We start from the raw sequence: 16,553 nt of genomic DNA, 5'->3' as shown, positions 1-16,553 counted from the left end.
GTGTATAAACTAGGTTATGATTATAAAGAGAAAAACAAATTATTGGAAATGCACAAGAGGTCATCAGCATCTGCAGATGGAGCCTTTCAACAGAACCTCATTTCATGAGTCTCACCGTACACTTTTTTAACTGAATTGCTCTGCGCTTCTAAAATGTTCTATTTTTATTATAAATTCGAAAGGTTGACTATGCTACAGGTGAATCATTTCGTGAAGGGCTTTTGGATGCTGAGTCCCACCGTGGCACTGGTTTTGCATATCCTTGTTTCCCTGAGAAGCATAGATTATGTGTCAGTGCTGACTAAGTTGTAGCAACACTTTCTACCATAAGATTCAAAGACCCATGTGTTAAGCTGGACAGTAGCCAGATAATTAAGATAGTCTTTTGCACAGATGAATTCCGTTTTTCTGCAAGTACCCGGATCCTGTTACAACCTTCATAGTGGCATTAAATCCCAGTGATTACATCACTCATCTTTTGTTTTTTAAATTAGTGTGAATGTTTTTCAGGTGCTTGTTTTTGCTCTGATCTCATTACTGGCCATTTATTTAATCTGTTTGGGTTACCATGACATGTTCTTTTCTCTACAAAGACTTCTGGGTAAGCAAATTAATTAATGACTCGTCGTTCATGTGGAAAGTTTCCCTCCGCATTTAACTTTGGTGTCATAGTTGGTGGACTTCTCCACACGAACTTTGAATTCTCTGTTAAATACATAGCCAGATAAGAGATGCATTCAGAAATTAGAAAGGTCATGAACTTTTGCCCAGGTAACAGGACTCTGGTGAAAATGGAAAATACTGAATTCTGATGGGAGGTGTGTATTAAGCACAGGAAAGTTTATTAAAAAAAAAATTCTGTTTTGGCTTCTATTTTGCATTTCCTATTCAATTTTTTCATAATGTCAATTTTATGTAAACTTTCAAAATCCTTTGGGTAAGAAATTCGGCAGGTCTGCACCCGTTTAGCACCATGGCAAAGCTGAAAAAGACATTTTTTTTGGCACTAAACAAGTTGCACAAAATTCAGCACCGGGTGGAAAATTTGGCAGCGGTTTTGCGCCAGCATGAAAAATGATCTGCGGCCCATTTTTTAGCCGTTTTTATGACTTTAATCAGCGTGCAACGCAGCGCTATCGCCGGCGACGGAAAATTCGGCAATTATCGCCATTTTTATCGCTGGCCCAAAAACACGCCCGATAAAAATCAAGTCTTACCAGGTCGGATCCAGGGAGAGCACAACGCCAACGGCACTACCTCGAAAAACGGAGCAGAAATTCATTGCATAAAAGGATTTGGAGGGAAGGCTGCGTTTTACACACTGAGTTCTATGTGAGTTCCAAGGTCATGTTTAAGGATATTTAAGGACATTTAAAAGAATGGGGGCTAAAATATCTGAAGTTATTCCTGGCTGCTTTTTCTGTGCAGCATTGAGCTGGAAGAAGGCTTATGCAAGAACATTTTAAGCATAATCGAAGAGCTCGCAGACATATGGGGAGGAGGCCTTACCCCCCATGAGTTTACAGGCAACAGCGCTCATACCTGCAGCTGTCTGCGGCACAGTGTGTTTGAAGGCTGCGCTTCCGAAAAGAGGTGCTCACGAGATATGCCAGCTCGTAAAGGCAGACCTACAGTCTACCAGCGGCAACAAGACTGCACGGCCCGTCGAGATATAGGTGACTGCGGCACTTGCCTTCTATGCCTCCTGCTCCTTTCAGACATCATTAGGGGACATATGCTCCATCTCACAGTTCCCTACACATCGCTGCATTCACCAGGTGACTGCTGCACGGTTTGCACGCAGGAAGGACTTAATCAGCTTACCAATGAACATGGAGGCACAGATGAGAGGGCTATAGGCTTTGCACGAATTGCTGGCTGCCCTAAGGTTCAGGCTGCCATTGACTGTACGCACATCGCCCTGTGAGCACCTTTTCAGGATCTGGAGGTTTACCGAAACCGAAATGGATTGCACTCACTGAAAGTACAGCTTGTCTGCGACCATACGCAGCATATCATGGCGGTAAATGTCCAATTTCCAGGAAGCATCCATGATGCTTTCATCTTGCATGAGAGCAGTGCTTCATACCTGTTCAAGCGTCAGCCACAAGGTCAGAGCTGGATGCTGGGGGCAAAGGTTACGGCCTCGCCACCTGGCTCATGACCCCCCCCTCCGGAACCCTCTGACACAAGCCGAGGGGAGTCGGGAGGCAGAGCGGCAGCATGGTGAGGCCTACATGAAGCCCAACAGGAGCGTCGGAGTGACCAGCAGGGAGTTGGGAGGCAGAGTGGCAGCGTGGTGAGGCCTACAAGAGCACCGGAGCAATCGGCAGGGAGTCGGGAGGCGGAGCGGCAGCATGGTGAGGCCTACAAGAGCACTGGAGCAACCAGCTTGGGAGTCTGGAGGCAGAGCGGCAGCATGGTGAGGCCGACAAGTGGCCAGCCGGTGTAGCTGCAGCAGGGAGATTAAAAAGTAGAAAGAAATCGAAAGGTGATGTCACAGCCAAGGGTGTAAGTGATTGGCTGGTGACTGGTGAGTAGGTTTTCTCTTTTTTTTCAGTAAGTAATCTTTTAGAATTGTTGTTGCCAAATTAAGTTAATGGCAGGGGAGCTCGGACACATGTTATGCTCCTCCTGTGCTGTGTGGCAAGTCAGGGACGCTTCCAGTGTCCCTGACAACTACATGCGCGGGAAGTGCATCCACCTGCAGCACCTGACAGACCGCGTTGCGGCACTGGAGCTGCGGGTGCATTTGCTCTGGAGCATCCACGATGTTGAGAATGACGTGAATAGCACGTTTAGTGAGTTGGCCACACCGCAGGTAAAGGGTACACAGCCAGATAGGGGATGGGTGACCAACAGGAAGAGCAGTGGAAGGAAGGTAGTGCAAGGGTCCCCTGCGGTCATCCTCCTGCAAAACAGATACACCGCTTTGGGTACTGTTGAGGGGGATGACTCATCAGAGGAGAGCAGCAGCAGCCAAGTTCATGGCACCCTGGGTGGCTCTGCTGCACAGGAGGGCAGGAAAAAGAGTGGGAGAGCTATAGTGGTAGGGGATTCTATTGTAAGGGGAATAGATAGACGTTTCTGCGGCCGCAACTGAGACTCCAGGATGGTATGTTGCCTCCTTGGTGCAAGGGTCAAGGATGTCGAGGAGTGGGTGCAGGACATTTTGAAGAAGGAGGGTGAACAGCCAGTTGTCGTGGTGCATATAGGTACCAACGATATAGGTAAAAAACGGGATGAGGTCCTACAATGTTTCTATGTCTATGAATTTAGGGAGCTAGGAGCTAAATTAAAAAGTAGGACCTCAAAAGTAGTAATCTCAGGATTGCTACCAGTGCCACGTGCTAATCAAAGTGGGAATCGCATTATAGCTCAGCTGAATAAGTGGCTTGAGGAGGGATTCAAATTCCTGGGACATTGGAACCGGTTCTGGGGGAAGTGGGACCAGTACAAATCGGACGGTCTGCACCTGGGCAGGACCGGAACCAATGTCCTAGGGGGAAGTGTTTGCTAGTGCTGCTTGGGAGGAGTTAAACTAATATGGCAGGGGGATGGGAAGCTATGCAGGGAGACAGAGGGAAGTAGAATGGGGACAGAAGCAAAAGATAGAAAGAAGAAAAGTAAAAGTGGAGGGCAGAGAAACCCAAGGCAAAAAGCAAAAAGGGCCACATTACAGCAAAATTTTAAAGGGCAAAGTGTGTTAAAAAGACAAGCCTGAAGGCTCTATGCCTCAATGCGAGGAGTATTTGGAATAAAGTGGACAAATTAACAAGTTAACGGGTATCACGGAGACATGGCTCCAGGGTGACCAAGGCTGGGAATTCAACATCCAGGGGAATTCAACATTTCGGAAGGATAGACAGAAAGGAAAAGGAGGTGGGGGGTGGCGTTGCTGGTTAAAGAGGAAATTAATGCAATAGTAAGGAAGGACATTAGCTTGGATGATGTGGAATCGATATGGGTGGAGCTACGGAATACCAAAGGGCAGAAAGCGCTAGTGGGAGTTGTGTACAGACCACCAAACAGTAGTAATGAGGTTGGGGACAGCATCAAACAAGAAATTGGGGATGCCTGCAATAAAGGTACAACAGTTATCATGGGCGACTTTAATCTACATATTGATTGGGCTAACCAAACTGGTAGCAATGCGGTGGAGAAGGATTTCCTGGAGTGTATTAGGGATGGTTTTCTAGACCAATATGTCGAGGAACCAACTAGAGGGCTGGCCATCCTTGACTGGGTGATGTCTAATGAGAAAGGACTAATTAACAATCTTGTTGTGCGAGGCCCCTTGGGGTAGAGTGACCATAATATGGTAGAATTCTTTAAGATGGAGAGTGACACAGTTAATTCAGAGACGAGGGTCCTGAACTTAAGGAAAGGTAACTTCGATGGTATGAGACGTGAATTGGCTCAACTAGACTGGCATGTGATACTTAAAGGGTTGACGGTGGATAGGCAATGGCAAACATTTAAAGATCATATGGATGAACTTCAACAATTGTACATTCCTGTCTGGAGTCAAAATAAAACTGGGAAGGTGACTTGACCGTGGCTAACAAGAGAAATTAAAGATAGTGTTAAATCCAAGGAAGAGGCATATAAATTGGCCAGAAAAAGCAGCAAACCTGAGGACTGGGAGAATTTTGTAATCCAGCAGAGGGAGGACAAAGTGTTTAATTAGGAGGGGAAAATAGAGTATGAGAGGAAGCTTGCTGGGAACATAAAAACTGCCTGTAAAAGCTTCTATAGATATGTGAAAAGAAAAAGATTAGTGAAAACAAACGTAGGTCCCTTGCAGTCAGATTCAAGTGAATTTATAATGGAGAACAAAGAAATGGCAGACCAGTTGAACAAATACATTGGTTCTGTCTTCACAAAGGAAAACACAAATAACCTTCCGGAAATACTAGGGGACCGAGGGTCTAGTGAGAAGGAGGAACTGAAGGAAATCCTTATTAGGTGGGAAATGGTGGTGGGGAAATTGATGGGATTGAAGGCCAATAAATCCCCGGGGCCTGATAGTCTGCATCCCAGAGTACTTAAGGAAGTAGCCCTAGAAATAGTGGATGCATTGGTGATCATTTTCCAACAGTCTATCGACTCTGGATCGGTTCCTATGGATTGGAGGGTAGCTAATGTAACACCACTTTTTAAGGAATGAGGGAGAGAGAAAACGGGTAATTATAGACCAGTTAGCTTGACATCAGTAGTGGGGAAAATGTTGGAATCAATTATTAAAGATGAAATAGCAGCACATTTGGAAAGCAGTGATGGGATCGGCCCAAGTCAGCATGGATTTATGAAGGGGAAATCCTGCTTGACAAATCTTCTAGAATTTTTTGAGGATGTAACTAGTAGAGTGGACAGGGGAGAACCGGTGGATGTGGTGTATTTGGACTTTCAAAAGGCTTTTGACAAGGTCCCACACAAGAGATTGGTGTGCAAAATGAAAGCACATGGTATTGTGGGTAATGTACTGACGTGGATAGAGAACTGGTTGGCAGACAGGAAGCAGAGAGTTGGGATAAACGGGTCCTTTTCAGAATGGCAGGCAGTGACTAGTGGGGTACCGCAGGGTTCAGTGCTGGGACCCCAGCTATTTACAATATACATCAATGATTTGGATGAGGGAATTGAATGTAATATCTCCAAGTTTGCAGATGACACTAAGCTGGGTGGCAGTGTGAGCTGTGAGGAGGACGTTAAAAGGCTGCAGGGTGACTTGGACAGGTTAGGTGAGTGGGCAAATGCATGGCAGATGCAGTATAATGTGGATAAATGTGAGGTTATCCACTTTGGTGGCAAAAACACGAAGGCAGAATATTATCTGAATGGTGGCAGATTAGGAAAAGGGGAGGTGCAACGAGACCTGGGTGTCATGGTTCATCAGTCATTGAAAGTTGGCATGCAGGTACAGCATGCAGTGAAGAAGGCAAATGGTATGTTGGCCTTCATAGCTTAGGGGATTTGAGTATAGGAGCACGGAGGTTTTACTGCAGTTGTACAGGGCCTTAGTGAGGCCTCACCTGGAATATTGTGTTCAGTTTTGGTCTCCTAATCTGAGGAAGGACGTTCTTGCTATTGAGGGAGTGCAGCGAAGCTTCACCAGACTGATTCCCGGGATGGCAGGACTGACATATGAGGAGAGACTGGATCGATTGGGCCTGTATTCACTGGAGTTGAGAAGGGTGAGAATGGATCTCATGGAAACATATAAAATTCTGACTGGACTGGACAGGTTAGATGCAGGAAGAGTGTTCCCGATGTTGGGGAAGTCCAGAACCAGGGGACATTGTCTAAGGATAAGAGGTAATCCATTTAGGACTGAGATGAGGAGAAACTTCTTCACTCAGAGTTGTTAACCTGTGGAATTCCCTACAGCAGAGCGTTGTTGATGCCAGTTCATTGGTTATATTCAAGGGGGAGTTAGATATGGCCCTTACGGTTAAAGTGATTAAGGGGTATGGAGAGAAAGCAGGAAAGGGGTACAGAGGTGAATGATCAGCCATGATCTTATTGAATGGTGGTGCAGGTTCGAACGGCCGAATGGCCTACTCCTGCACCTATTTTCTATGTTTCTATGAGCATTGCTATAATGACAGCCATATAGCCACACGCAACATTGTCGAAAAGACAATTGGAGTGCCCAAGCAGCGCTTCCGATGCCTGGACCACTCTGGAGGCTCCCTGCAATAGTCCCCTCAGCAGGTCGCTGAGTTCATTGTGTTGTGCTGCATGGTACACAACTTAGCCGTCATGAAGGAACAGGATTTGTCACTGGGAACTGCAGGACCACCTCAGGAGAGAGGGGACGAGGATGCGGAGGAGGACAAGGAGCCCGGCGATGAACCCATCCCTGCACCACCACAGAGAAGGCCTTATGGAGCTTTCATCACTGCAAAAGCCTTGCGTCAGCAGCTTATAATTCATCGCTTTGCATGAACAGTGAACGGCACGTTTGACCATTGCCTACCCACTCTATCCCACCATGTTGACTATTCCCCCTCTTATTCTGCAAATGCGACACTACACAAGAATGGCTAAGGTGAACAAAATAATTTATTTAACATACAGTAATTTGAATAAGATTTATTAAACATTGTAAACGTAATTTGGAAACTGTAATAACATTTATTAAACATTATTTTGAACTTTTAATAACAACAGAATTGGGAAACTTTGAAAACTTTTATAATATAGCAACAACAACAGTACAACGAAAGAACAATCCTTGCACCGAACGTCTTTTACCTGCTCGGCCTCATCACTCACAGGTGATGTTGGTCTGGGTGGTGTGACACTGGGGACTGCAGTGCCAAATGCCGAGACCATCAATTGGGCATGGTCATTGGCATGGCCGATAATCTGAGACATGCCCTCCCTCATGTCTGCCGATAGTGCCGCAATGCTTGTGGGAAAAGCACCCAAGACGTAGGCTGAGTTGGATGCTCTCCCTGGACAGTCCCACCATGTCCAGGTGTGTGACTGCCTGTCTGTCAGCAGACCAGCTTTGCCGGCTCACCCTTTGGAGAGATAGCATATGGGATTCTGACCAAGGGTTATTGCTGCTTCATTGATTTATCGATGTGGTGATTGCTGCTTCATTGATTTATCGATGTGCATTATTTTGGTGACAAAGTGGTGGTGTACAAGATGCTGGGCATTAAAATAAAAATGCCTGTTGAAAGGCTGTCAATTTGCTTTTGATACAAAGCTGTTGTTTTGTGAATAACATGGCCCCTTGTCTCGCTTCATTTGTCTGATCTTACAGCTTCTGGTTTCCAAATAGTTATTTTAACGTGAATGAGAAGTGATTTATTATGGTCTGTTTCTAAGACTGACTTCAGTACTGCATATGGATGGTGAAATCTGAATTTGGTTTGTTTATCTAACAATTCTTCAAACAGCTTGTTGCACTTACTGAATTGTTTTTATTATGACACACCCTTTTGGTTGATATATACTTAGGTGGCAGTTATACTGCAGCTCTCGATCACAGATTGGTGTCTGTAATGTGTATCAGATTGGATATAATGCTGGCTATGCATCCCACCAGGTCGTAGCAAGCCCTAACACAATAACAAAGCTTTACGCATGTGTACTTGGACACACGTCAGAACTCCGTTCAAAGAAAAGAGTGTTGGCTTTCTACTAACAAGAGAAAGCTTCCATTGCAGTTATATTAAAAGACTCCAGGAAACCTGGACCCAATTAAATGTACCTTTGAGCTGGAGTTGGGCTGCATTCTGTAAATTACTATGATGTGAGATAGCCCCCTAGAAAACAGGGGTAGGGGAGAAATGTCTCTCACTCACATGTCCTTGTTCCAGCATCTGATTTGCGGGTTATGCTGCCACTCCCTGGTCACTGCACCTGAAACCTCTTCCCAGAAACATGAAAGTAGCAGTATAACTGCCAATTGTTTTTCTTAAGATTAATAGACTCATCAAACCCTGTAGCTCCACAAAGTTCACAACAAAAAAAAATCTATTTTTTCAGAATTAAAAATTAACAGTTTGAAACTGAATTCAAAATAATTTTTACTGGCAGGTTGTGGAGGAACATAAAATGCGTACAGCTGAATCATGGTATCATGGCATATTCAATGATCAAACTTGACTGCATTTAAATTTAGTTATTATAAAATGTATTTTTTTCTCTTGCTTGTGCCCCTTCTCCAGATTTGCTGTGTTCCAAGCAGTCAGGTGACTTTCCCTAACACGGAAACCTGAGTACTGCTGCTGGGAGGTTGACGATGGCAAAGTCAATAAATCCAACTCTATCGATAAATGCATCCAATATGACATCAAGAAATCAACTAATCACACTTCTGCATTCCCTTTGTGACTGTTTTGTGTGTGCCTTTGCCTATCCTACTGATGTCACACAGTGCTACCCCAGTGGCTGCAGCATGGCTGGTGGAAGGCTACTGACCTTAAGTGGGGGACACTGCAGGTGGCCTTGCTGATCGATCTTGAGGAGCTGGTGGCTGGGAGTGTCAAATCGAATGAGGGTGTTTTTTCTTCTTCACTCTCCTCTTCCTCTTCTTGGTCATCCAGTGGCTGAGCAGGCTGCATTTCTTGGTTGTCTGAAATGAAGAAGGCACAAGGGTAGAGTTTTGGGGGTGGTAGGAAGGCAAGAGCTGCATGCTTGCACCATGCAAACCTTGTAAATCAGAAGATATTGTGGGATGAGAGAAGGAAGATAACCTATGAGGATACCAGCATCTTGTATCCTATCGGCCCCGCTGCTGGCAAAGGCTCAGCCATGCCCCTGCCAAGGATGGCTAGCACCATCTCCTTCAAGGAGGCAAGGTGAAGCTAGGAATGGATGGTATGACTCTTATTTTGTACTGATTGTTGGTAGGTGAGTGATGGGGGCGGGATGAGGGGGTTGTGCTAAGAGCAGTGTGTAAGGCTGATGGTGCAGTTTTTAGGAGACAGCTTTTGAAGATGCATTCGCTGATTGGGGCCATTGGTCTGAGGTCATGAAACTTCTTTGGGCACTGAGACCATGTCCTAGAGATGACATTGCTGACAGTGACATCCTCGTGATCCGGTCCCACGTCATCCTTTCTAGAGGGCCTCCTGGCCCCCGTGGGAAGAGGACCTCTCTTGCAGTGTTGACCCCCCTGCACAAAGCTGGAGTGCTGCGTGCGAGACTCTGGGTGCCCCTACCCTGGCTTGTTGATACATTTTATTAGTGCTGAAGCACTTTTACCATTTTTCACATGCAGAAGGCAGTTCAGCTTTTAAGAACTGAAGACTGTCATTTCAGAATTATTTTTAATGTTTTTTTTTCCAGAAGACAGTTGCACTTTTAAGGGCTAAAGATTGCCTGTTTACATTTTTCTTTCATTTTCGAAGGCAGTTCCACTTTAAGGGATCAATATTGCTTTTTAAAATGGCAGACTAGCTTTAAGAGACACTGCCTCACTCCAGGGATGCTACATCCACACTACATTGGCTCTCCTGCTGAGACTACTGCCCAAAATTTAAATAAGCAGGCAGCACCAAAATACTGGTGGTGCCTGCGCTCTCTTTGCAGGCGGCCGTTAATCTCGGCCTGCGGTGGCACTGGCTGTTTCCCGGCCTAATCGAATTTCTAGGCCACTGAAATTTCACTGTACCCAAGTGGCACTGTGTGTGGGGATGTAGGACTCCATCCATTTTAGATTTGTGTTTACCCTGGCAGTTTTAAGCAGTCCACTATCATATTTCCATTCTGCACAGTATACTTGAAATGTGCAGATTTAGGATCTGTTGTGTTTGTAAGAAAGATAGTAACCCGAGTGCTGAGTTCATGGGCCCATTGTAAAAGTTTAAATGTAAACAGTGCTGGTGCTTGGTTTCACAGGAGCTGAATTTTGCTATTCCAAATGGAGTTTCAGCGAGATCGGCTGGCTGATGTTTCCATCTAAGGGGACTTTTCTACTGTTGTCATGCACTGTTTGTCATGAGTTTCATTTTATATTTTATCAAATTTCTTGGTTGAAATCTTTCCCCCCTTATTCTGAGAGACTGCTTGTTGACTGGAAGTTAGTAGCTTCTTGTATAAGAGCATATCCCACAAATGAACGAGGTTTGTTTGTATTGGATACAAACCAAACAATTAATTAGTTGTACAGATCATTGCTTATGGAAATGTAATTGTAGAAGGGCGAGCATCCTATGGAACAAACTATAACGGCACACTTTTAAAAGGACAGCCAGTGCCTCTTGAAGGAAAATGCAGTCATATGTACTCAAATGAGCACTTTAAATAAACCGTTGTAAGAAGGTCTCATTCTGAAGGTCATTAACAAGTCATCGAGCTGCTTGTGATAGAGAGGGAAATGTTAGTCTGCTTTAGAACCCCTATTTATTTTTGCTTGTACAACGTGTTTCCTTGAAGTTGTCGTGTGGCTGTGATGTAAGGGACTTGTTTTTTCCTGTGCTGTCTACTGGTGATGCAATAGCAAAACTGCTGTGCTTTATGTAAAATGCCACTGTTCATTTTTGTGCCAGTGATTTGGTCCAAGGAGTGAAGGGAAAATTCCAGTGCTAATTTAATCCTGACTGTTCACCCAAATAGATGATGTATAAAATGTAACAGATGAAGCAGTTATTGTATTTTTTTCTGTTTTGCACTGTTGCGTCACACGAGCTTCCAGTTAAAAAGGGCTACTGATCTGCTGGAATGTTTCGTGGGAGGGACTCTTTTTTTTTTTCTCCCCTTGGAATTGATAACTATATCTTTCTGCAAAAGCAAAATACTACGGATGCTGGAAATCTGAAATAAAACAAAGTGCTGGAAGTACTCGGCAGGTCAGACAACACCCTTGGAAAGAGAAACAAAGTTAACGTTTCAGGTTGATGACTGTTTATCAAAATTGTTAAATGTTAAGATGTAATAGGTTTTAAGTAAGCACATAGTCACGGTTTGGGGGGGTGGGGTGAGGTGGCAGGAAGAGGAAAGAATAAAGGGAACGTCTGCTTGTAATTGGAGCTGGAGATGGGTGGGGCTTGGTTGGTGGTGGGATGGGGGGTAAAAAGTTCAAATCACAACAGCAATTGGTGATCAGTGAATATATTTAACATTCCTGTCATATTGTTGGTGTCAGTCCAGTACCAATGCCATGTGTGCAGTGGTCCAAGCAGGATATTCCCAGATTGTAGATAGCTTTTGCATACATGTGCTAATGTTGTACCAAGTGAGATTTGAAAATAGCAGATGAGTATTCTGTTTCCACCCCCTCAACCCCCCCCAAAGTTTCTGCTTTATAGAAGTGAGTATATGGTAGGATTGGTAAAGCTGAGGTTGGACTAGCACCAGTAACGTGGTGCTGCATTTTGTCATATTGGCATGAAGAAAAATCACAGCATGACACTGATGTCAAAAGAGCAGCATATCCAAGGACTGCAATACAAGAGACTTGAAAGAATAGCGACAAAAGTTTCAAGCTGTCTGTACAGTTTTCTAATGAACACTTGATAGGTTTGTTCCCTCCTTGTTGGAGTTGTGAAAAAATGTAATTTGGAAACAAAACCTTGGCAGGACCGGTAACACATAATCAGCTGGCTCATGAAAGTGTGCATTTCCTTTTTTTAAGGTTTCAGTATGAGTGAAAATAGAAGGAAAAATCTTTGGCAATGGAGTGTTTAAAGGGGCAGCTCAAATCTCCCATTGTGCTCATCCTATCCCAATAAGCAGGCTTTGTTTCTTTTCGTGTCTCCAAACTTGACCTGTTAAGTGATCCTTCTTTGTTATCTGGTCACCTTCTGATTTACATATCTTTGTCTTTTATGCATCCTCCACACAGTATAGCTGAATAGTCTAACTTGATTAGTTTCTGGGGCAACCAATTCACTTGATGTGGATGGATGGTGCCAAATGTCGTCTTATTGCCATGTTGTATAAAATACCCAGCAGTTGCAACGGTTATTTTTACCGCCATTTAAGGTGTCTCTTTTCTGTCTGATCTCATCAAAATGTGGGACAAAGTCTCAAACCTCCAGTCTCTCTACAGGAGTAAGTTTGATTAAGAACATAAGAAATAGGAGCAGGAGTAGGCCATTTGGCCCCTCGAGCCTGCTCCGCCATTTAATAAGATCATGGCTGATCTGATCTTGGGCTCAGCTCCACTTCCCCACCGCTCCCCTTAACCCTTCACTCTCTTAGCGTTCAAAAATTTGTCCAGCTCCACACCGTAAATATATTCAATAACCCAACCTCCACAGCTCTCTGGGGCAGAGAATTTCAGATTTATGACCCTCGGAGAAGAAATTCCTCCTCATCTCAATTCTAAATGGGCGACCCCTTATTCTTAAACTATTCCCCCTAGTTCTAGATTCCGCCACGAGTGGAAACATCCTCTCTGCATCTCATCATCATAGGCAGTACCTCGAAATCGAGGAAGACTTGCTTCCACTCTAAAAGTGAGTTCTCAGGTGGCTGTACAGTCCAATGCGGCAATTACAATCTCTATCAGATGGGGCAGACAGTTGATGAAGGAAAGGGTGGGTGGGGAGTCTGGTTTGCCACACGCTCCTTCCGTTGTCTACGCTTGGTTTCTGCATGCTCTCGGTGAGGTGCTCAGCTCCCTCCCGGATGCTCTGCCTCCACTTAGGGCGGTCTTGGGCCAGAGATTCCCAGGTGTCAGTGGGATTGTTACACTTTATCAAGGAGGTTTTGAGGGTATCCTTGAAGCGTTTCCTCTGCCCACCTGGGGCTCGCTTGCTGTGTAGGAGTTTTGAGTAGAGCATTTGCTTAGGGAGTCTCAGCATCTACCTTGTCGAGGCCCCTCAGTATCTTATGTTTCAATAAGATCACCTCTCGTTCTTCTAAAATCCAATGTGTAAAGGCCCAACCTGCTCAACCTTTCTTCATAATCCCTTTGCAGATTCTTTGTGTCCTCCTTACACCTTGCTTTCCCACCCATCTTTGTATCATCACCAAACTTGGCTACATTACACTCGGTCCCTTCATCCAAGTCATTAATATAGATTGTAAATAGTTGAGGCCCCAACACCGATCCCTGAGGCACCCCACTAGTTACGTTTGCCAACTGGAAAATGACCCATTTATCCAACTCTCTGTTTTCTGTTAGTTAGCCAATCCTCTATCCATGCTAATATAGTGCTCCCAACTCCGTGAGCTCTTAGCTTGTGCAGTAACCTTTTATGTGGCACTTAACCGAATGCCTTCTGGAAATCCAATGCACCACATCCACTGGTTCCCCCTTAACCACCCTGCTCATTACATCCTCAAAGAACTCCAGCAAATTTGTCAAACATATTTCCCTTTCATAAAATCATGCAGATTCTGCTTGACTGCATTATGATTTTCCAAATTTTCTGCTGCTGCTTCATTAATAAAGGACTCCAGCATTTTCCCAAGGACAGATGTTAGGCTAACTGGTCTATAGTTTCCTGCTTTCTGTCTTCCTCCTTTTTTTTTTAAATAGGGACATTACATTTGCAGTTTTCCAATCCGATGGGACCTCTCCAGACTCCAGGGAAATTTGGTAGATTGCAGCCAATACATCCACTATCTTTGCAGCCACTTCTTTTAAGACCCTGGGATGCAGGCCATCAGGTCCAGGGGACTTGTCCACCTTTAGTCCCATTATTTTACTGAGTACTTCTTCTTTAGTGATTGTATTAAGTTCCCCCCTCTCTATAGCCCCTTGATTATTTATTATTGGGATGTTTTTCATGTCTTCTACTGTGAAGACCGATACAAAATATTTGTTCAAAGTCTCTGCCATTTCCCTGTTCCCCATTAGTAATTCCTCAGTCTCATCCTCTAGGGGACCAACATTTACTAGCTACCCTCTTCCTTTTTTATATGCTTATAGAAGCTCTTACTTTCTGTTTTTATATTTCTTGCTAGTTTACTCTAGTTTATGAAATATCTCCTTAAATGTCTGCCACTGCTCATCAACTGTCTTGCACTTTAATCTATTTTCCCAGTCCAATTTAGTCAACTCTGCCTTCATACTTTTATAATCGCCTTTATTTAAGATCAGGACACTGGTTTGAGACCCAACTTTCTCACCCAGAGTAACATTGTCCAGCCTGTCCAGGTTTTAGCATTTCTTAAGAGGTCAACTCTTGGTTTTGTACTTGCAGAAATATTATACTATTTTCTTTGCAAGCAAAAAGTCAAAAAATCTGCTATTTAGGTTGTATGGTAGAACCAGCAACCAAGTTCCTTTATTGCAAACCAACTAAACAGGTTATTGGGCAAAAAGTTAAATGCAAAGAAATAGGTGAAAGCCGTGTCAGCAGCTACTGTCAGTAACTCCGTCTGTTCTAAGCAAAATGGCCCAACGTACGGGAAAGCGTTTCCCATGTGTTGCCTGTCTCGTGGTACCCATAACACCAAACCGTATTTAAATTAGTTGTCTTAGGAAAACACACCTGATTTAGTGCCCGGGGGGCAGGGAGCACAGGACACACATCTTATAGTTCTGGAAGAATTCATGTTTGGGAGAAAAGACTAGTCCGTAGACTATTATTGGTACAAGTCTGATTGTTTTACTTTTAACTATCTACTTTAAAGACCACCGCTGCCTTTTAATTCAAATAAAATTTTGAATGAGTAAAGGTGCTAAGTCTATATTAAGTAACTATAGTATTAAAAAATAAAATGACCCTAGCTTGCTGTATGTTACCTGTCTGGGTATCTGTACCTCACTCATTATACTTATGATTTTGAAAGTACCAATCCCTTTCTACTGTATCGTACTTTACTAATCAAAATGGATTTTGGTTGCATTTTTTGACATGGTTTATATTTAACTAATAAACCACTTCTGCCCTCTGGGGCTGAGGGTGGAAATTGCACTGCATATTACTGCTTGGCCTTGCTATCTGTCTGCTGAAACCATGCACCAACCACAGCACTGGAGGGCAGGATTTCTAGCTCAGTTGGTATCTGCTAATGGAGATGTTCCTTTATTAGGGAAGTGTTTTTCAGGCACCAATTGATTTCCCATGCACTTAAATGGTGTTCCTAGGTTTTGATTGATGGGGGCAATCTGATGAGGTCGATTGCATCTCCACTGAGACATTCGAATTTACAGGCTTTACTTGAATGTGGGCTTGATTAAGCTTTAATATGGCACTTGATTTGTCTGGAACCCTTTGAATAAGGTACAATAAAAGGTTTGCGCCAGGTACAATCTTTTTAAGCCCTGGAAGAATGGTGGCTTAAGGCATTTCCCATTTCTGAATGATTTCTCAATGAGTATTGCAATCAAGGTAGTGCCAGAAGGTCTAAAGGATAACAGTTGAGATGTAGGCTCTTGGTTTATTGTGTGAACTGCCTACATTTCAGGAAGTTATATTGTGCTTTTGGCATCACCGTGTCCTAAATCCCCTTCATAGATTCACAGGTATTTTAAAGCAACAAATTGAATTACTCTAGTTTGTCACTGTACCATGTGGTATGGATCCCTTGACAGAAGTGAAACTAAATTAAATATCGTCTAACATTTACCTTGCACTGTTAAAAAATTGTTAGGACCCCAAATGCAATGTCAAATGGGGTTTACTGTATTATGAGCAATACTGACTTACAGGCATAGTTGCTGATATTGGTGTAGTTCCTTTTTAAGTTTTTGTTGCTTTACAGATCATGTTATGTAATGAGTTTAATATAATGTATCATTTATCGTTAGTTAAAAGGTCAAACATCTCTGATTAAACACGTGAAACACTTATTGGTGTGGCAAAAGGATGATAAATTAATGTCCACAACTGTATCTGTAGAATAAAGCTGGAAATCTGTAGTTGAGTTGCTATTAGGAATGTTGATGTCCCCATAGCACACTGACCAACCGTTCAAAGGAAGCATCCGGATTTATTTTAATTTTTCCAACCAAATGCCTCAAAGTGTTTAATAATCTGAAGGGATTGTAATATGAGGCATTTTGGTGAATGTTTATTTGAAATCCCATCAGTTATATTCACAGCTAAGGATTTTCTGTGAAATATTCATTAAAAGCAAGACGAATGGACACTGGTTGTCTTTCAGTATGCTCTGCTTTGGCCTTATTT

General features: G+C 43.5%; 1 protein-coding gene across 2 annotated transcripts in view; it reads left to right on the top strand.

Moving 5' to 3' along the window:
- Positions 1-16,553, top strand: part of glcci1a (glucocorticoid induced 1a) — a 226,667-nt gene that overhangs the window by 180,507 nt on the left and 29,607 nt on the right. The gene's annotated exons all lie outside the window — the stretch shown is intronic.

Source organism: Pristiophorus japonicus, chromosome 5, assembly GCF_044704955.1.
Source record: "Pristiophorus japonicus isolate sPriJap1 chromosome 5, sPriJap1.hap1, whole genome shotgun sequence".
NCBI classification, from domain to species: Eukaryota; Metazoa; Chordata; class Chondrichthyes; family Pristiophoridae; genus Pristiophorus; species Pristiophorus japonicus.
This window is presented reverse-complemented; position numbering and strand designations above follow the sequence as displayed.